This window comes from Rhinatrema bivittatum, chromosome 17 (genome assembly GCF_901001135.1).
Source record: "Rhinatrema bivittatum chromosome 17, aRhiBiv1.1, whole genome shotgun sequence".
Classification (NCBI taxonomy): domain Eukaryota; kingdom Metazoa; phylum Chordata; class Amphibia; order Gymnophiona; family Rhinatrematidae; genus Rhinatrema; species Rhinatrema bivittatum.
This window is the reverse complement of record NC_042631.1, coordinates 63,496,204-63,518,013: the sequence shown is the minus strand read 5'-3', so window position 1 is coordinate 63,518,013 and position 21,810 is coordinate 63,496,204. Positions and strand designations below refer to the sequence as shown.

General features: G+C 47.0%; 1 protein-coding gene across 6 annotated transcripts in view; it reads left to right on the top strand.

Annotated features, from left to right (window-relative positions):
• PPP6R3 (protein phosphatase 6 regulatory subunit 3) overlaps positions 1–21,810 on the top strand; it is a 1,439,644-nt gene that overhangs the window by 380,313 nt on the left and 1,037,521 nt on the right. The window lies entirely within an intron of this gene.

Below are 21,810 nucleotides of genomic sequence, written 5' to 3'. Positions count from 1 at the left end.
AACAAAAACTGTCAACCCCAACCGTAAAAATAGGAAACCCTGGTACACGCCTGTCCTCAGAAATCTTAAAATCCAACTCAGAGCTGCGGAAAGGTCATGGCGCAAACACCAATCCCCCGCAACCAAAACTCTCTACTATCAACGTATGCACGAATATAGAAATTCCATCCTACAATCTAAACGGGAATACTACGCCAAAAAAATAAATGGTCTGCAATATAACCCCAAGGCTCTTTTCGCTATGGTTGCTGACCTGACTTCTCCCACACACACGCAACAACCGGCTAACTCCTCTAAAAATCGTTGCAACGAGTTAGCACAATTTTTTAAAAACAAGGTATCTTCCATCACGGCACAATTCTCGCACAACAACCTCAACATCTGTCTTCCCAATATCAACTCTCCAGTCTCCCTCTCCTCTTTTGAATCCTCATCCTCCCTAGAAGTAGAGAACATACTAAAGAAAATGAAACCCTCAACACATCCTTCTGAAACCATCCCTTCCAAACTCCTACTATCTATACACAATGTGATCGCCAAACCTCTTTCAAATATTCTCAACTGTTCTCTAGAGCATGGCATTGTCCCTAATTTTCTTAAACAAGCAATAGTGAAACCGCTACTCAAAAAACCGAATCTTGACCCCGCCACACTTTCTAATTACAGACCGGTGTCCAACCTACCCCTCCTAGCTAAAGTTCTTGAAAAGCTAGTTAACTCACGCCTCTCCGATCACCTTGAACAAAACAACATCCTCCCTTTCACCCAATATGGTTTCAGGAAGCATTTAAGTACTGAAACATTGCTCCTCTCCCTACACGATACTCTTATCAGAGGAACCAACTCAGGATCCTCCTATCTGATCGCCATGCTTGACATCTCGGCTGCGTTCGACACAGTCAATCACGATGTCCTACTCAATATCCTCAGAAGTATTGGGATCACTGGCAATGCCTTCGCCTGGATTCAATCGTATCTCCAAAATCGCTTTTTTACTGTCCTAGTGGACAACTATGAATCTGATCCCATCAGTCTTCCCCAAGGTGTGCCCCAAGGTTCTTCACTCTCCTCGATGCTATTTAATATATACATGATTCCCCTTACCACGCTTCTCACTAACCTGCACATCAAGCATTTTATTTATGCTGACGATGTGCAACTCATCTTCCCTTTCTCTGACTCTATCCAAACTGCTTTACAAAACTGGGAATCCTGTCTTTCCTCCATCAACCAACTCCTAAAGGACATGCACCTAGCTCTAAATTCCAACATGACTGAGCTATTAATCATATCTAATAGGCAACCGCTCCCAGACATCCCACTTGCTTACTAGTCTACCAATTTCCCATCACACACTCGTAATTTAGGAGTCATTATTGATAATCACCTTTCTTTTAAACCATTCATTAAATCCATCATAAAGGATTGCTATTTTAAGCTACAAACGATAAAGAAACTCAGACCCCTACTACACTTCACTGATTTCCGTACAGTACTCCAGGCTATTATTTTATCGAAAATTGACTATTGCAATGCACTCTTCCTTGGCATTCCCGCAACACACACTAAGCCATTACAACTCCTACAAAATGCCGCCGCTCGGATACTGTCAAACACAAAGAAAAGAGATCACATCACTCCCACACTTATCGAACTACACTGGCTCCCTATACAGTCACGAATTCTATATAAAACTCTATCTATCATACACAAGAGTCTATTAAATTCCAACCTCAACTGGCTTAATCCCCCCCTCCTACCTCGCACCTCCAAGAGACCTACCCGCCCAGCCCTCCAAGGAACACTTCATGCCCAATCTATCAAATCTTTTAAACTCTCCTCTACTATAAACAGAGCCTTTTCTCTTGCCGGCCCCACCATATGGAACTCCCTGCCCCATGATATTCGCATGGAGACATATACCCCCACTTTCAAAAAGAAACTTAAAACCTGGCTCTTTCAACAAGCCTACCCCATGTCACCCCCTATTACATAAAACCCCCCTGTGAATTTTACAATGTTATTTTGTTATGAACGCCTTATGTCCGCTGATTTTGTACTGTGCACTCTCATGTATATAGTTATAGTTACAGTTCTATTGCATTGCATCTACCCATTGATGTTTGTTATATGTAAGGGCTCCTCCCAAAAGTTAATTGTATTTTTCCTAGTTCACTAAGTTATCTGTTACATGTAAGGGCCCCGCCCAAAAGTTTTTGTTTATTGTGAACCGATGCGATGTACGAACGGATATCGGTATAAAAGAGATGTTAAATAAATAAATAAATACATAAATATCAGGAAATTTTGATTCTTAGAAATACTCTCATGTATACAATTTCAAGTCCACAATACAGAATCCAAGTGAACATCAATTAAACTTAAATCTAAGAATTCACTCTTAGCACTGGCAGGAGCTAACTAATTTATGAGGGTGGACAAACACAGACTTCCCAAGGTTTGGGGCTAAGTTATGTGTAAGACTAACACACTAAGTTATAGAGTTTTCACATATAAACTGTATTAATTGTGAGGGTATAAAAAATAAGTAGGATTTATCTTTAAACTTAATTAGACATCGACAGGGGAATCTTAAAGTAAAGGTTGCCCCTATCTGCAGAACCTGTGGTCTCAACATCAGGAATTACTTCCTTTTTTTCTGTGTAGTCTTAGATACATCAGGAAAAATCCTCACTTGTTCCCCCATAAACTTCTCCGTACGATGTTTAAAGTATAATTTCAAAATCCATTCTTTGTCCATCTCTAGCGCGAAATTTTCTATCAAAGTTGCATGTTGAACTTGAGCCTGATCTGATGTTTCTAAAAAGTCTGTAAGATTTAGCCCAATATTTTCAAGGTTCTCCTTAGGTAATTCCTTCTGTATATTAGATGTAGCTCCCAAGAGTTTTTTTGAATCATCTCTTCCTGGTACATAAAATACCCTAGTAATCGGGGGCATTTGTTCTGGTAATATTTTCAAGATATCTTGTGCATATCTGACAAACATCTCTCTTGGAGTTTTATAAGGAACTTTAGGAAAATTAATTATTAGAATGTTCTTATTTTTCAAGAGATTTTCCATACTCTTAATTTTATTTAACAATGTTATATTGTCTTTCACAGATTGTTCTTGTTTATTTTTAACCAGTTGGACTAAATTTTTCCTCTCATTCTCTTGGCCAGTTAAGCAAATGTTGCTTATCTGATGTAACAGGTGTTCTCACAGGACAGCAGGATGTTAGTCCTCACAAATGGGTGACATCGAGGATGGAGCCCAACCACGGAAAACTTCTGTCAAAGTTTCAGGAACTTTGACTGGCCCCTACTGGGCATGCCCAGCACGGCACTAACCCTGCAGCCAGCAGGGGTCTCCCTTCAGTCTTGTTTCAAAGCTACAGGCAGTGCTGAAAAATAACATAATAAAAAAACGAACCCAACACTGCGGGGTGGTGGGCGGGTTTCGTGAGGACTAACATCCTGCTGTCCTGTGAGAACACCTGTTACATCAGGTAAGCAACATTTGCTTTCTCACAGGACAAGCAGGATGGTTGTCCTCACAAATGGGTGAGTACCGAACTGAGGATGTCCTATCGTGCACCAAATGTACCCAACGGCGTGCAACAAGCACAACAACTGGGGTGTAATTTGGTAGAGGGCATCCACACCCTACCGGGAAGGTGGAAGGGTGTTGGTACCTTATGCTGGAAAAAGGTTATGCAAGACAGACTGGCCGAAAATGGAATCTTGTCTTCCAGCTTTGTCCAGGCAATAATGGGCTGCAAATGTATGGAGGAACTCCAGGTGGCAGCCTTGCAGATGTCAGGAAGCGGCACCGATCGAAGGTGTGCTACTGAAGTCGCCATGGCCCTCACAGAGTGTGCTTTAACACGGTCTTGGAAAGGAATGCCAGCTTGCTGATAGCAGAAGGAGATGCAGTCCGCCAACCAGGAGGAAAGAGCCTGCTTACCCACAGGTTGCCCTAACTTGTTAGGATGGAAAGAGACTAATAATTGAGTGCTCTTCCTGTGGGCAACTGTACGGTCCAGATAAAATGCTAGAGCCCGTTTACAGTCAAGGGTATGCAGAGTCTGTTCCCCGGAGTTGGAGTGGGGCCTGGGAAAGAAGATAGGTAGAATGATGGATTGATTAATATGAAACTCCGAAACTACCTTAGGTAAGAATTTAGGGTGAGAGTGGAGTACCTGCAGGAGTTTAGTATAAGGCAGATAGGTAACTAGGGCCTGTAATTCACTAACCCTGCGAGCTGAAGTGATAGCCAAAAGGAATAACACTTTCCATGTGAGATATTTTAGGTCACAGGAGTGAAGAGGTTCGAAAGGTGGTTTCATAAGGCGACCAAGAACCAGATTAAGGTCCCAAGATGGGGCCGGAGGACATAAAGGTGGCTTCAAATGGAGCAATCCTTTAAGAAAGCGTGTTACAAGGGGTTGTACTGAAATAGGGACACCCCCGATACCTTTATGGAAGGCGGCTACCGCACTGACATGCATTCTAATGGAAGAGGTCTTTAGACCTGATTCTGATAAAAGCCAGATATAGTCCAAGAATTTGGAAATTGGACAGGAAAGGGGATCAAGGGACTGAGAAGTGCACCATGATGTATACCTTTTCCATTTGTATAAATAAGATTTTCTTGTGGAAGGCTTTCGTGAAGCGATCAGGACACGAGAAACTGAATCCGAAAGGTTAAATGGTTGAAGGACTAACCTTTCAACATCCATGCCGTCAGGGACAAGGCTTGGAGGTTGGGATGGAGGAGGCATCCGTCGTTTTGAGTGATCAGATGCGGGTCCCGTCCCAGAGGAATGTGCCTGCGGATGGAGAGATCCTGAAGTATGGGAAACCACACTTGGCGTGGCCAGTGCGGTGCTATCAGGATCATGGTTCCCTTGTCTTGACGGAGCTTCACGAGAGTCTTTGACAGAAGAGGAAGTGGAGGGAATGCATAAAGCAGACCGGTTGTCCACGTGAGGGAGAACGCATCCATGGGCCGAGAGTGCTGGCTCCGAATGAGAGAGCAGTAATTGTCCACTTTGTGGTTCTGAGGGGACGCAAAGGGGTCTATGTGGGGATAACCCCATTGCTGGAACAGAGTGGTTGCTACCAAGGGATTGAGGGACCACTCGTGTGGGTGGAAGACACGGCTCAGTTTGTCTGCCAAGACATTGTTTACTCCCGGCAAGTAGGTGGCTCTGAGGTACATGGAGCGGGAGAGGGCTTCTGCCCAAATCTGCGCAGCTTCCTGGCACAAAAGAAAGGAACCTGTGCCCCCCTGCTTGTTTATGTACCACATGGCCACCTGGTTGTCCATCTGAATCAAGATTACGTGGTTCGATAGGCAATCTTGAAAAGTCCTGAGAGCATGTCGTATTGCTCGAAGTTCTAGGAAGTTGATCTGGTGTTTTGCTTCCTCTGGAGACCAGAATCCTTGAGTTTGTAAATTGTTTACATGAGCTCCCCAACCGACGTTGGAAGCGTCGGTTGTGAGAATTATTTGAGGATCTGGTGGGTGAAAAGGCAAGCCCTGTAGGAGGTTGGATTGAGTTTTCCACCAGACAAGAGACAGACGGAGCGCATCGGTGATGCGAACAATGGAGGACAGAGACTGAACAGCTTGGATCCATTGTGATCTCAGAGTCCATTGCATGACTCTCATGGCCAGGCGGGCCATGGGAGTCACATAAACTGAGGAGGCCATGTGTCCCAGGAGAATGAGGAATTGTCGAGCTGTTGCTGTGGGTTGAGACTGCAACTGGCAAGCTAGGGACACAAGGATTTGGACTCGTTGATGAGGAAGGAAGGCTTTTACCTGTAAGGTATCCAAGTCTGCCCCAATGAAGGATAAGTTTTGAGATGGGATTAAGTAGGATTTCTCGTAATTGACAAGAAACCCTAGAGAAAGTAGTGTTTGAATTCTCAGGGTCAGGGAGGACTGAGCGATTTGCTGGGTTGGTGCCCTGATTAACCAATCGTCCAGATAGGGGTAGACGTGGACACCTTCCTTCCTGAGAAATGCTGCAACTACCACGAGGCATTTGGTGAAAACTCGTGGGTCGGATGCCAGGCCGAAAGGGAGCACTCGGTATTGATAGTGATTTCGGCCTACTAAAAAACGGAGGTATTTGCGATGAGGTTGAGTTATCGCAAGGTGAGTATAGGCGTCTTTTAGGTCTAGAGAGCAGAGCCAGTCCCCTCTTTGCAGCAGAGGGAGAAGCGAGCCCAGGGTTACCATCTTGAACTTCTCTCTGTGAAGGTACTTGTTGAGAGCCCGTAGGTCCAGGATTGGCCGAAGTCCTCCTGACTTTTTTGGGATCAGAAAGTACCTGGAGTAGAACCCTAGTCCTTGTTGTGAGGGAGGAACGGGTTCTATAGCGTTGGACTGGAGGAGAAGGGAAACTTCCTGCTCGAGAAGAACAGAGTGATCGGTGAGTCCCCACGCCTGCATGGGTGGGGAGTCCGAAGGGAGAGTCAGGAAGTTGAGGTGGTAACCGTGTGCAATTATCACTATCACCCATTGATCTGTGGTGATATGATGCCATTTTTCTAGAAAGTGGCTTAACCGACCTCCTACTGGTATGGTTGGAAGAGGAATTTGGCAACTGCTCTCTAAGTGAAAGTCAAAAACCCGATGCAGGGCCAGGTTGTGGAGCTGCTGCGGGCTTTTGTTTTCGAGACTGGCGAGGCTGAGATTTATGGTAAGGCCTCGCAGATCTAGACTTGGTTTGTGGGGGATAATAGTTCCCTGGACGGAAGAAGGACTTTTTTGAGTCCTTCTTGAACGGCTGTTTAGAAGGTAAGTCAGAAGGAATGGATGAGAGCTGTTTAAGTGTCTCATGATGATCCTTCAATTCAGCAACAATTTGGTGAATTTGCTCACCAAACAAATTATCCCCTAGACAGAGCAGGTCAGAGAGCCTGTCCTGAACCTCCGGACGAAGGTCAGATGACGTTAGCCAAGCCCAGCGTCTTGCAGAGATGGCCGTAGCAGAAAGTCTGGTGGAAGCATCAAAGACGTCGTAAGCTGTTCTTATCTCATGCTTCCCAGCTTCAAAACCTTTATTTAGTAGGGCTTGAAGTTGTGGTTGGAACTGCTCTGGTAAGGTATCTGAGTACTCCTGTATCTGTTTAAGAATGACCCTATTGTATTGGGTCATATATAGCTGATAAGAGGCTATTCTGGAAGTTAGCATGGCTCCTTGGTATACTTTCCTACCTATACTATCTAGGAATTTATTTTCCTTAGTAGGAGGTATGGAAGAATGTGGCTTTATTCTTTTAGCTTTCTTTTGAGCTGATTCTACCACAACAGAGTGGTGGTCTAGCTGAGGTTTCTGAAAGCCAGGTGCTGACTGTACAAGATAGGTAGAGTCAGCTTTTTTGTTTACTGAAGCAACAGATCCAGGAGATTCCCAATTCTTTTTTAGAAGGTCCAGAAAAACCTGATGAATTGGAATAGAGGTGATGACTTTAGGGGCATCCAAGAATTGGAGCAACTCCATCATCTGGTGCCTGTGATCTTGTTCCGATTGAAGCTGAAAAGGGACCAACTCCGACATTTCCTTCACGAAATTTATGAAAGAGAGGTCCTCAGGAGGAGAACGCTTTCTACTCCCCGCAGGAGAAGGGTGGTGAAGGCAAATCATCGGTGTCTGTGGAGGTATCATCACCCCAGGTGTCATAATGATCAGGTTGCTGACCTTTAGGACCATGAGGGGGTTGGATACCCGAAGGCCCCGGCTGAGGCTCCGAGAAACTCGAAGGAATTGTCGGGGGTATCGAGAAGGTCCTCGATGGCATCGGTGCCGGCATCGAAGGAATCGGTGTCGGCATCGAAGGTATGGGTGCCGTCATCGAAATTCTCAATGGAGCTGATGTGCGTATCGCCCCCGTGGAATGTGTCAGTGGCGAGGGACGACATGGTACTGATGGTACTACCCCCGAAGGGGGAATTCGGTATGGTGTTTCTCCACTTGATGAGATAGTTGTCGGAGACCCTGGTATCACCGGAGGAAGGGCAGTCATAAGCGCTTCCATCCGGGCAAGCAGCGGTGCCAGTGCTGCTGGAATCTGGTCGGTGACCGGTTCCACTCTTGGTGCTGGAGGAGTCTGGAACCGTTGCATCGCCTTGTCGATGGCCTCCTGGACCAGCCGGTCCAGTTCTACCCGGAGACCTGGGGTAACAATACCCGGCTCCACGGGAGAGGGAGGCTGAGGCTGAGCCGGAGGGACCACCGTCCCCGGTGGAGTTGCGGCTCCCAAACCCCGAAGGGGTGAGGGTTGCCTCGGTGTCTGCGAGACAGGAGTGGACGGTGCCACTTCTGGTCGAGACTTCTTTGGAGGAGGCTCGGACAGTACTGAGGTCGATGACTTCGATTCCTCGACGGTCCAAGACTTGTGACGTCGATGGCGATGTTTCTCTCTCCGATCCCCGCGATCTTCGGGGGAAGGGACGGGAGTCGATGGCCGCGGAGACGTCGATGGCAGGCGGTCACTGGGAGGCTGTCGACGATGGTGAAACTTCGACGGTGCCGGTTCTGATGACGTCGATGCAATCGATGGCGTCTGAGTGTGGGCATGGAAAAGGAGTCCCATTTTCTCCATTCTGGCTTTGCGACCTTTTGGTGTCATTAGGGCACATTTGGTGCAAGTCAGGACATCATGCTCACTCCCTAAACACAACACACAGACTCTATGTGGGTCTGTGATGGACATAGTACGTGTACAGTCCGGGCACCGACGGAACCCCGACGCCATGGCCATAGGCCAAAAATTTAGCCGCGGGACGGTCGACTGCCAACAGGCCTCGAGGGCCAAACTCGACGGTAGTCGACAAAAACGACGGCAAAAACTTACTGAAGTACCGCGGAGGAAAAATTTGAAGAGGGGAGACCCCTGAGGGGCAAATTTTTCTTCAAGAAGTTAATTGGACAAATTCCTGTCAGGAATGTGGAAAAGCTCCTTAAGCTACTGCTGCGCGGAAAAAAGAAGACTGAAGGGAGACCCCTGCTGGCTGCAGGGTTAGTAATATGCTGGGCATGCCCAGTAGGGGCCAGTCAAAGTTCCTGAAACTTTGACAGAAGTTTTCCGTGGTTTGGCTCCATCCTCGATGTCACCCATATGTGAGGACAACCATCCTGCTTGTCCTGTGAGAATAATTTTTACAGTATTTTCCAAAGTCTTAATTCTAATTTCATGATCTTCCACTTTCTTTTTTAATGGCTCAGTCTGTTGTATCATCAAATTGCCCAGCTCAACCATTGTCTCCCATAGGGATTCTTATGTTACTTGTGCCGGCTTTAATGGACAATAAGATTTTAAACTTATCTGTTGTGGTGTAGAAGTCATCTCCACTTGGCTCAGCTCCAATATACTTCCGTCTGCGCTACCGAGCTGCGCAACAAGCCCATCAGGCTGATCATCTAAGCTGCTTTCCCCCGTAGGCAAACTCTCTGGCCGGCTCACCCCGCTGGTAACTTCGTCCTGCAGGGCTTCCGGGTTTCCATCCGGGTCTCGCAGCAGCGCTGGATCTCACGGTGCCTCCCTCTGCATCGGGTACAGTGTAACATCCAGGTCCGGCAGGGAACTCAACTCCTCCTTCCCCGTTCCCTGCACTCGTGACTCCCCCTCTGATGCTTGAGCTCCTCGTAGGACGTGGGTGTCCATCGGGCCGAAATTTGGCGCTTCGGAAGCAGCCCCAGGTATTGCTTTCTCCCGTGCTCGCCTTTTCCTGGCCGAATGAGGCATTTTAGCAAGATAAAATTAGGAAATATTTTCAAAGTAAAGCACCACGCTCTCAGTGCTTCTGCACAAACGCCATCTTGCTTTTTATTTATTTTTAATTTTAATTTTTTATTTATTTCACTCAATTCATTTACATTAATTTGAGTCTCAAATGTAGATTCAATTATTAACCGATTCATTTATTTAGTTTTACATCAAGAGTTTTAGTGACATCAGCGGCATGATATGATCAGTGTAATTGTTGAATCCAGGAGCGATTAGACACCTCGTATTTACAAGATTAAGACTGACTGTACAAACGATAAGGTTAGCCTTTATATATGAACACAACTCAGTTGTTTTGTACACACGTTTTCTTATAATATATATTAGATTGATATTGATAACATTTCAATATTGATTATTTAATTTCAACTTTTCGTTTATACACTTTCATAGATCTAATATTGTTGCGGATCAGACAGACACAAATACAATTAACAAACAAGTTCATGACTTGTACCAAATCAAGAGTCCATGATTGTACATTCAAGGTAATAGTCTTTCAGTATTTTGTTCATTGCATCAATACATAATACCAATATTGTTTCATTTATTTATATTAACCTTAAAGATTTTTAAAGATATTTTATAGACCATTCCATATGTCATCGTTTTAGGATATTGTCAAAAAAGGTTTTTATATACGATTTTTAATTCTTGTATTTATTAATTTCTCTATTTTGTATGTATTGTTTTACAAATATATTTTTGTAACAATGTTTTACATAATTCATTTTTTAGCCCCTGAGGCAGCCGTCATAAGCGGCGAAACTCGGCCAGAGTCTGGCTATATCATTCTTTTACGTCTCCACTTCAATAAAGGAATTGAAAAAGACTAAAGGCATCTATCTCTTTTGTATTTCCTACTATCAAGGAAGACACGTACTCCAGAGGAAGTTGTTTACCCTTCCGGAGGAAGTAGTGAAGACCAGAACTGTGAAGGACTTCAAAGGGGCGTGGGATAAACACTGTGGATCCATAAAGTCTAGAGGATGTGAATGAAGAGTGGGTGGCTTTCGGGTATGACGGCTACTGCCTGGAGATAATACCCTTATTCAATATACATACACACGGTTAATGCAACTCCAACATTGCTCTAAGTTTAAACAGCAAGAGGAAATGTGGAAAAAATGATTGCATTCACAAAAAGCGGGGAGTAGCTTGCTTGTTACGGCGGTTACTACCCCAAACCAAATAAACCTGATACTTCACTTTCAATGCATATCCAGCATAACTCTCTGCTTCAACGGCAGGGGAGAAAGACTGATACTTCACGCATATCCAGCATAGCTCTCTGCTTCAACAGCAGGGGAGAAAGACCGATACTTCACGCATATCCAGTATAGCTCTCTGCTTCAACGGCAGGGGAAAAAGATCAATACTCCACGCATATTGAGCATAGTGTTGCGGTCCCGGTCGCTAGGCTAGCGACCGGGTCCTTACCTTTCTGCTGCCTCTCCCGGTCTCGCCGCGTTCCGTTGCTCCTGGGGCCTGCAGGGCCGCATGGCAGCGTCTCTCTCCACGTGGAGACGCTGCCGAGGGACGACTCAGACTCCTCCCACTGGCAGGCAACGCGCGCGAGCAGGGGGCTCTTAAAGGTCCAGCACCCGGAAGTGCTGAACCGCCCCGTTCCTGACGTCAGACGCTGGCCGGCTATTTAAACCAGCGTCTGACTTCCTTGCTTTGCCTTTGCAACGAGGTCACTCTACTGTGTGCTTAGTTGCTTCCCAGCGTTGCTTTCAGCCTTGGTTCCTGCTTGTTCCAGCCGTGCCTTGCTTCCAGCCCTGGTTCCTGCTTGTTCCAGCCGTGCCTTGCTTCCAGCTCCGGTTCCAGCTTGTTCCAGCCGTGCCTTGCTTCCAGCCCTGGTTCCTGCTTGTTCCAGCCGTGCCTTGCTTCCAGCTCCGGTTCCAGCTTGTCCCAGCCGTGCCTTGCTTCCAGGTCAGGTTCTGTTTGGTCCTGCTGTGCCTTGGCTCCAGCTCTGGGCTCTACTTGCTGTCTACATATCCTGACTCCAGCTCCGGTTCACGATTCTCCTTTGTCTTCAGCCAGCCACGAACCTTGGTCTTCTTCACGATTCTCCTTTGTCTTCAGCCAGCCACGAACCTTGGTCTTCTTCACGATTCTCCTTTGTCTTCTGCCAGCCTCGAACCTTGGTCTTCTTCACGATTCTCCTTTGTCTTCTGCCAGCCTCGAACCTTGGTCTTCTTCACGATTCTCCTTTGTCTTCAGCCAGCCACAGACCTTGGACTCATTCACGATTCTCCTAAGTCCCAGCGACTCGGACCCCTACGGGCTCCTCCTGGGGGGGTCTTGGGTTTCCAGGGTGAAGACGCCATCAGTCCGCTCCAGCTGAGTGCCGCCTCCCGGCTTATTAACTCCTGTGGACGCTGTCCACCTCAGCCGGCCCAAGGGTCCACTATTGACTTTACTCATAACATAACAGTTTGCAAAGGCCATGGACTCGGCGGACTCCGCTCCTATGCAGGCCATCCCTGGCATGGCCCAAAGAATCCAGCAGCAACAGCAATGTCTGGAAGTCTTGGCTGCTACGGTGGATCGCCTAGCCAGTCGCTTGGACGCCAATCCTCCTCCGGTGGCACAACCCCCGCCTCCACCGGCGGTTCTAGCTCCCGCGCAGACTCAGCTTCCAGCGCCTACTCGATACTCCGGGGATGCCAGATCGTGCAGGGCGTTTTTGAATCAGTGTTTCATCCGCTTCACTTTGCTACCAGGGCAGTTCCCGTCTGATGCCGTCAAGGTAGCATATATTTTGTCTCTGCTCGATGGGAGAGCTATGCTATGGGCCTCTCCCATGTGGGAGAAACAGGACGCCATGCTGCACAATTTACAGGATTTTGTGACTCACTTCAAACAGACTTTTGACGAGCCAGCTCGTGCTACCACCGCTACCACTGAAATTCTACAGCTACGACAAGGATCCCGTTCTCTGGCGGAGTACGCTATTGAATTTCGTACTCTGGCGATGGAACTCGGCTGGCAGGATGACTGTTTGCGGGGTATTTTCTTGGAAGGCCTTGCAGGCCGTATCAAGGACGAGCTGATGGCTCGCGACCTGCCCTTCACTCTGAACGGGGTGATAGACTTGGCCGGGAGGATTGACCGGCGATTGCAGCAACGAGCTAAGGAGGGTCGAGTTCCTCGTCGGCCTGTCTCTTTGGCACCCTCCTTCTCCAGGTCTCTGACTTTATCTCACAAGACATCATCAGCCTCCCACAGCCCCTCTGAGGAACCTATGCAGCTTGGTCGGGCGTCCCTAACCGAGGAGGAGAAGACACGTCGCCGCACTCAAGGCCTGTGCTTATACTGCGGCACTAAGGGTCATTTCCTGGGTCAGTGTCCTGCGAGACCGGGAAAAGCTCAAGTCTAGGGAGAGATGAGGAGGTTCCCCTAGGCTATGTTAATGCTACTCCTCAATGTACAGTTCCTATAACGTTGGAGTATCCAGGTGGCTCCTTTCAGACTCTAGCTTTCATTGATTCTGGAGCCGGAGGGAACTTTATCTGGAGAGAACTGGTACACCAATTAGGACTACCTACTAAGCGCCGGATACCTGCATTACGGGTTACCTCTATCCAGGGAACCCCTCTACCTGGATCCATTTCTGAAACTACGATGCCTCTCACTTTACGGACGGGAGTGCTTCACACTGAGACAATCTCCTTTTTGCTACTTGATAAATCGGTGCACCCTGTGGTCCTGGGACTCCCTTGGTTGCAACAACATGCTCCGGTGATCCATTGGGACTCTCTCCAAATTGCGCAATGGAGTCCTTCCTGTTTCCAGAATTGCCTGGATCCCGTTCCTAGACCGGAGATATTACTCTCTCACTCTGCCCTGGACCTTCCTTTGCCGTACCAGAATTACGCTGACGTGTTCTCCAAACAAAAGGCTGAACTGCTTCCATGCCATCGGCCCCCTCGACTGTGCCATTGAATTACTACCTGGTTCCACTCCTCCGCGGGGTAGGGTATACCCTCTTTCTCTGCCAGAAACCCATGCAATGTCAGACTACATTACGGAGAATCTTGCCAAAGGGTTCATTCGTCCTTCGCACTCCCCTGCAGGAGCAGGATTCTTTTTTGTGTCCAAAAAAGATGGCTCCCTCCGGCCGTGCATAGACTATCGAGGTCTGAACTCCATCACTAAGAAAGATCGCTATCCCTTGCCTCTGATCCCAGAACTGCTCGATAGACTTCAGGGGGCCAAGATCTTTACAAAATTGGATTTACGTGGAGCATACAATTTGGTTCGTATTCGTCCCGGTGACGAGTGGAAGACAGCGTTCAACACGCGAGATGGACATTACGAATACTTAGTAATGCCTTTCGGCTTATGCAATGCCCCTGCTGTCTTCCAGAATCTGATGAATGAGGTACTCCGGGAGATGCTTCATTCCTTCGTCATAGTGTACCTTGATGACGTCCTGATCTATTCCCAAGATCTTTCTTCCCATCGCCAACACGTCAAACAAGTCTTACAGGCTCTAAGGGACAATCATCTATACGCTAAATTTGAAAAATGTCAGTTTGAGCGCGAGTCGCTTCCGTTCTTGGGATATATTGTTTCCTCGTCCGGTTTCCAGATGGATCCAGAGAAGGTGGCGGCCATTGTCAATTGGCCTCGCCCATCTGGCCTGAAGGCGCTACAGCGATTCCTTGGATTCGCCAATTTTTACAGGCATTTTATTCCACATTACTCCCAGAAGGTAGCTCCTCTCACGGCGCTTACTCGCAAAGGGGTTAACGCTCACGATTGGTCCACTACCGCCTCGGCTGCCTTTGAAGACTTAAAACAAGCATTCCTAGCCGCTTCCTGCCTACGACACCCAGATCCACAACGACCCTTCATCTTGGAGGTCGATGCCTCGAATCTGGCTGTTGGAGCGGTGTTCAGTCAACACGATACTTCGGGCAAATTGATGCCATGTTCTTACTTCTCTAAAAAGTTTTCGCCTGCTGAATGTAACTATGGCATCGGAGACAAGGAACTCCTAGCCATTAAGTTAGCCTTTGAGGAGTGGAGGCAATGGCTGGAGGGGGCTAATCATCCGGTGACAGTGTACACTGACCACAAAAATTTATTGTACTTGGCCTGAGCTCAACGACTAAACTCGCGGCAAGCAAGATGGTCACTCTTCTTCAGTCGTTTCAATTTCATCCTCAAGTTTCGACCAGCGGAGAAGAACGTTCGAGCCGATGCTCTATCTCGTACCTGTCAGCCGGAGGAAGAGGACGACTCTCCACGAACCATCCTGGATCCTGCCTGTGTTCAACTAACTACTACTTCCATTTGTTCCTCAAGTAAGACTACGGTTCCTAAAAGGCTTCGGAGGGAAGTCCTGTCTTGGGGCCACGACTCCTTGACCGGGGGGCACGCTGGTAGACTAAGAACTTTGGATCTTATAAATCGTTTCTATTGGTGGCCAGGTCTTCGACGTGATGTTTCCCTTTACGTGAGTTCTTGCCCCACTTGCGCTCTGCAGAAACCGCTTAATGGCCCCCCGAGAGGGTTACTACAACCGTTACCTATACCCACGGAACCCTGGACACATATTGCCACTGACTTTATGGTGGAACTCCCGCCTTCGCAAGGCAAGACTGTGGTATGGGTCACGGTGGACCGCTTCTCTAAAATGGCTCACTTTGTGCCTTTACCCAAACTACCTTCCGCCACTGAACTGGCTTCTCTGTTCACACACCATGTATTCCGTATTCATGGTCTGCCTCAGGACATTGTTTCAGACAGAGGTCCTCAATTCACAGCCAGGTATTGGAAAGCCTTATGCAAAAAATTTAAGATCCAGTTGAGTTTCTCTTCCGCTTTTCACCCGCAAAGTAATGGGCAAACTGAACGCATGAATCGTTCTTTAAAGTTGTTCCTACGAGCGTTCATTAACCACAAACAAGATAATTGGGTGGAGCTTTTGCCTTGGGCTGAATTCGCCTATAATAATCAGATACATACGGCGACGGGGAAATCCCCTTTTCAAATTGTGTACGGTAAACAGCTCAAACCACCGTTACCTCTACCTGTACCAACCTCCTCACCCGCTGCTCAATTGTCCGCGGACCAATTGAGTAAATTGTGGTCCTCAACTCAACACCGTCTTCAGAAGGTCGCACGCACTGCTAAACGCTACTATGATCGACACCGAAAACCTGCATTCACCTTCCTCCCAGGCGATCGAGTGTGGCTTAGTACAAAGAACATTCATTTGAGGCAACCTTCCAAGAAACTCTCTCCCAAGTTCTGTGGTCCCTTCCGCGTAGCAGAAAGAGTAGGGTTGGTCTCTTACCGTCTACGACTCCCAACCACTTTACGCATTCATGATGTCTTTCACGTCTCTCTCTTAAAACCAGTAATTCTTTCCAGATTCCACCCCAGGCCTCTTGACGACGCTTCCACCACCACGGATGGGGATCCTACGTTTCAGGTACGAGAGGTCCTGGATGCTCGTTTCACCAACAGACGTTGGGAGTATTTGCTGGCCTGGGAAGGTTGTGGAGACGAAGACAATACGTGGGAGCCTGCCCGCAACATCTTGGACAAGACTCTCCTACAGCAATATCATCTGGACCATCCTGACAGGCCTAGTCCTCTGAAGAGGGGGCGTAAAAGGGGGGGTACTGTTGCGGTCCCGGTCGCTAGGCTAGCGACCGGGTCCTTACCTTTCTGCTGCCTCTCCCGGTCTCGCCGCGTTCCGTTGCTCCTGGGGCCTGCAGGGCCGCATGGCAGCGTCTCTCTCCACGTGGAGACGCTGCCGAGGGACGACTCAGACTCCTCCCACTGCCAGGCAACGCGCGCGCGAGCAGGGGGCTCTTAAAGGTCCAGCACCCGGAAGTGCTGAACCGCCCCGTTCCTGACGTCAGACGCTGGCCGGCTATTTAAACCAGCGTCTGACTTCCTTGCTTTGCCTTTGCAACGAGGTCACTCTACTGTGTGCTTAGTTGCTTCCCAGCGTTGCTTTCAGCCTTGGTTCCTGCTTGTTCCAGCCGTGCCTTGCTTCCAGCCCTGGTTCCTGCTTGTTCCAGCCGTGCCTTGCTTCCAGCTTCGGTTCCAGCTTGTTCCAGCCGTGCCTTGCTTCCAGCCCTGGTTCCTGCTTGTTCCAGCCGTGCCTTGCTTCCAGCTCCGGTTCCAGCTTGTTCCAGCCGTGCCTTGCTTCCAGCTCCGGTTCCAGCTTGTCCCAGCCGTGCCTTGCTTCCAGGTCAGGTTCTGTTTGGTCCTGCTGTGCCTTGGCTCCAGCTCTGGGCTCTACTTGCTGTCTACATATCCTGACTCCAGCTCCGGTTCACGATTCTCCTTTGTCTTCAGCCAGCCACGAACCTTGGTCTTCTTCACGATTCTCCTTTGTCTTCAGCCAGCCACGAACCTTGGTCTTCTTCACGATTCTCCTTTGTCTTCTGCCAGCCTCGAACCTTGGTCTTCTTCACGATTCTCCTTTGTCTTCTGCCAGCCTCGAACCTTGGTCTTCTTCACGATTCTCCTTTGTCTTCAGCCAGCCACAGACCTTGGACTCATTCACGATTCTCCTAAGTCCCAGCGACTCGGACCCCTACGGGCTCCTCCTGGGGGGGTTTTGGGTTTCCAGGGTGAAGACGCCATCAGTCCGCTCCAGCTGAGTGCCGCCTCCCGGCTTATTAACTCCTGTGGACGCTGTCCACCTCAGCCGGCCCAAGGGTCCACTATTGACTTTACTCATAACATAACACATAGCTCTCTGCTTCAACAGCAGGGGGAATGAAGAAAAGCGGATCTATATACAGACAACCAACAAGGACTGAATTACATACTCAGGGTAAACAAATAAGCATGGGTGAGGCTTGCTTGTTACGGCGGTTACTACCCCAAACCAAATAAGCCTGATACTTCACTTTCAATGCATATCCTGCATAACTCTCTGCTTCAATGGCAGGGGAGAAAGACAGATACTTCACGCATATCCAGCATAGCTCTCTGGTTCAACAGCAGGGGAGAAAGACCGATACTTCACGCATATCCAGCATAGCTCTCTGCTTCAACAGCAGGGGGAATGAAGAAAAGTGAATCTATATACAGACAACCAACAAGGACTGAATTACATAGGGTAAACAAATAAGCATGGGTGTAGCTTGCTTATTGCGGCGGTTACTACCCTAACTAATTAAGCTAGATATTTCACTTAGATGCGGTTCCAACACTGCTCGCTGCATTAATGGTGGGGGTAGAAGGGAAATAGAACCAAAAGGTTACAAAGAACCAAGAGAAACAGATAAGTATGAGGAAAAAAATGCAAAGCTTGCTGGGCAGACTGGATGGGCCGTTTGGTCTTCTTCTGCTGTCGTTTCTATGTTTCTTTGTTTCTCCAATGTAGCGTCATGCTCCAACTGTGCTAAACATATACCTTCTTCTGGTCAGCCTTGGGGATTGCTGCAGCCACTGCTAGTTCCGGAAGAGCCGTGGACTCACATCGCTACAGACTTTATAGTTTATCTGCCTCTTTCTGGAGGAATGAATACTATCTGGGTGACGGTTGACCGTTTCAGTAAGATGGCCCATTTCGTGGCGCTGCCTGACTTTCCCTCAGCCTTGGAGCTTGCTAAGCTCTTCATCTGCCCAAAAAGCAACAAGGTAGGCAATCTAGAAAAGCCGTGAGCAAACGTAGGAATGTAGATGACGGAGAGTGTCTTTTTCAATATCTTTATTGGATGGAGACGTATGATAACAATAAAACCGCCCGACTCAGGCCGAGTTTCGCCACATCCAAGTGGCTGCCTCAGGGGCTTGCAAACAGCTGTCAAATTTGTAGCAAATTAAAATTAATCGCAGCAAATTGAAATTTAATCCTATGGGTTCTTGAACATGAACTGCTGCACTGACGTATCTTAATGAAGAACAAGTACTTCATACACTTTTGTTGGCTCCATACCCTTAATGGTGCCTCATCCGTTTGTGGCGCTAGTTAGTATGTACTGTCTCCACTCAAATACTGTCAAACTGTGGAGACATTACATACTAACTAGCGGCACAAACGTATGAGGCACCATTAAGGGTATGGAGCCAACAAAAGTGTATGAACTACTTGTTCTTCATTAAGATATGTCAGTGCTGCAGTTAATGTTCAAAAATTGGAAGAAGGATCCAACAGAAGAAAATAGGGTAAAGCATAAACATTGGGAAGTTAAATGTAAGACATTGTTAAGACAGGCTAAGAGAGAATTTGAAAAGAAGTTGGCTGTAGAGGCAAAAACTCACACTAAAAACTTTTTAAAATATATCCGAAGCAGAAAGCCTATGAGGGAGTCAGTTGGACCGTTAGATGATCGAGGGGTTAAAGGGGCACTTAGAGAAGATAAGGCCATCGTGGAAAGATTAAATGATTTCTTTGCTTCGGTGTTTACTGAAGAGGATGTTGGGGAGGTACCCGTATTGGAGAAGGTTTTCATGGGTAATGATTCAGATGGACTGAATCAAATCACGGTGAACCTAGAAGATGTGGTAGGCCTGATTGACAAACTGAAGAGTAGTAAAACACCTGGACCAGATGGTATACACCCCAAAGTTCTGAAGGAACTAAAAAATGAAATGTCAGACCTATTAGTAAAAATTTGTAACCTATCATTAAAATCATACATTGTACCTGAAGACTGGAGGATAGCAAATGTAACCCCAATATTTAAAAAGGGCTCCAGGGGCGATCCGGGAAACTACAGACCGGTTAGCCTGACTTCAGTGCCAGGAAAAATAGTGGAAAGTGTTCTAAACATCAAAATCACAGACCTTTTCCGTAGGAAAAAAATCAGCAGAACCAGGGGTCACGATTTGAAGCTCCAGGGAGGAAGATTCAGAACCAATGTCAGGAAGTATTTCTTCACGGAGAGGGTGGTGGATGCCTGGAATGCCCTTCTGGAGGATGTGGTGAAGACCAGAACTGTGAAGGACATCAAAGGGGCGTGGGATAAACACTGTGGATCCATAAAGTCAAGAGGCTGCCAATGAAGAGTGGGTGACTCGCCAGAATGATGGCTACTGCCTGGAGTCAATACCCTTATTAAATAAACATACACATGCTTACTGTGACTCCAACATCGCTCTAAGCTTCAACAGCAAGAGGAAATGTGGAAAAAAGGATTCACACTCACAAAGAGGGGAGTAGCTGGCTTGTTACGGCGGTTACTACCCCAAATCAAATAAGCCTGATACTTTACTTTCAATGCATATACAGCATAGTTCTCTGATTCAATGGCAGGGGAGAAGAAAAACTGATACTTCACACATCCAGCAGAGCTCTCTGCTTCAACGGCAGGGGAGAAGAAAAGAGGGTTCGCACTCACAAAGCGGGGAGTAGCTGGCTTGTTACGGCGGTTACTACCCCAAACCAAATGTGCCTGATACTTCACTTTCGATGCACATCCAGCATGGCTCTCTGCTTCAACAGCATGGGAAAAGACTGATACTTCACGCATATCCAGCATAGCTCCCTGCTTCAACGGCAGGGGAGAAGAAAAACAACCAATAAGGGCTGTATAACATAGTCTGGGTAAAACAAATAAGCATGGGTGTAGCTTGCTTATTGCGGCGGCTACTACCCCTAACTAATCAAGCTAGATATTTCACTTGGATGCAGCTCCATCACTGCTCTCTACATTAAAGGTGGGGGTGGAAGGGAAATAGAACCAAGAGCTAAGAGAAACAGATAAGTATGTGAGAAAAAATGTGTGAAGCTTGCTGGGCAGACTGGATGGGCCATTTGGTCTTCTTCTGCCGTCATTTCTATGTTTCTATGTTTCTATAACATATAGAAAGACATGGTTTAATGGAACAAAGTCAGCATGGCTTTACCCAGGGCAAGTCTTGCCTCACAAATCTGCTTCACTTTTTTGAAGGAGTTAATAAACATGTGGATAAAGGTGAACCGGTAGATGTAGTATACTTGGATTTTCAGAAGGCGTTTTACAAAGTTCCTCATGAGAGGCTTCTAGGAAAAGTAAAAAGTCATGGGATAGCTGGCGATGTCCTTTCGTGGATTGCAAACTGGCTAAAAGACAGGAAACAGAGAGTAGGATTAAATGGGCAATTTTCTCAGTGGAAGGGAGTGGACAGTGGAGTGCCTCAGGGATGTGTATTGGGACCCTTTCTTTTCAATATATTTATAAATGATCTGGAAAGAAATACGACGAGTGAGATAATCAAATTTGCAGATGACACAAAATTGTTCAGAGTAGTTAAATCACAAGCAGATTGTGATAAATTGCAGGAAGACCTTGTGAGACTGGAAAATTGGGCATCCAAATGGCAGATGAAATTTAATGTGGATAAGTGCAAAGTGATGCATATAGGGAAAAATAACCCATGCTATAATTACACAATGTTGGGTTCCATATTAGGTGCTACAACCCAAGAAAGAGATCTAGGTGTCATAGTGGATAACACATTGAAATCGTCGGTATAGTGTGCTGCGGCAGTCAAAAAAGCAAACTTATAATGTTGGGAATTATTAGAAAGGGAATGGTGAATAAAACGGAAAATGTCATAATGCCTCTGTATCGCTCCATGGTGAGACCGCACCTTGAATACTGTGTACAATTCTGGTCGCCGCATCTCAAAAAAGATATAATTGCGATGGAGAAGGTACAGAGAAGGGCTACCAAAATGATAAGGGGAATGGAACAACTCTCCTAGGGGGAAAGACTAAAGAGGTTAGGACTTTTCAGCTTGGAGAAGAGACGACTTGGGGGGGGATATGATAGAGGTGTTTAAAATCATGAGAGGTCTAGAACGGGTAGATGTGAATCGGTTATTTACTCTTTCGGATAGTAGAAAGACTAGGGGGCACTCCATGAAGTTAGCATGGGGCACATTTAAAACTAATCGGAGAAAGTTCTTTTTTACTCAACGCACAATTAGACTCTGGAATTTGTTGCCGGAGGATGTGATTAGTGCAGTTAATATAGCTGTGTTTAAAAAAGGATTGGATAAGTTCTTGAAGGAGAAGTCCATTACCTGCTA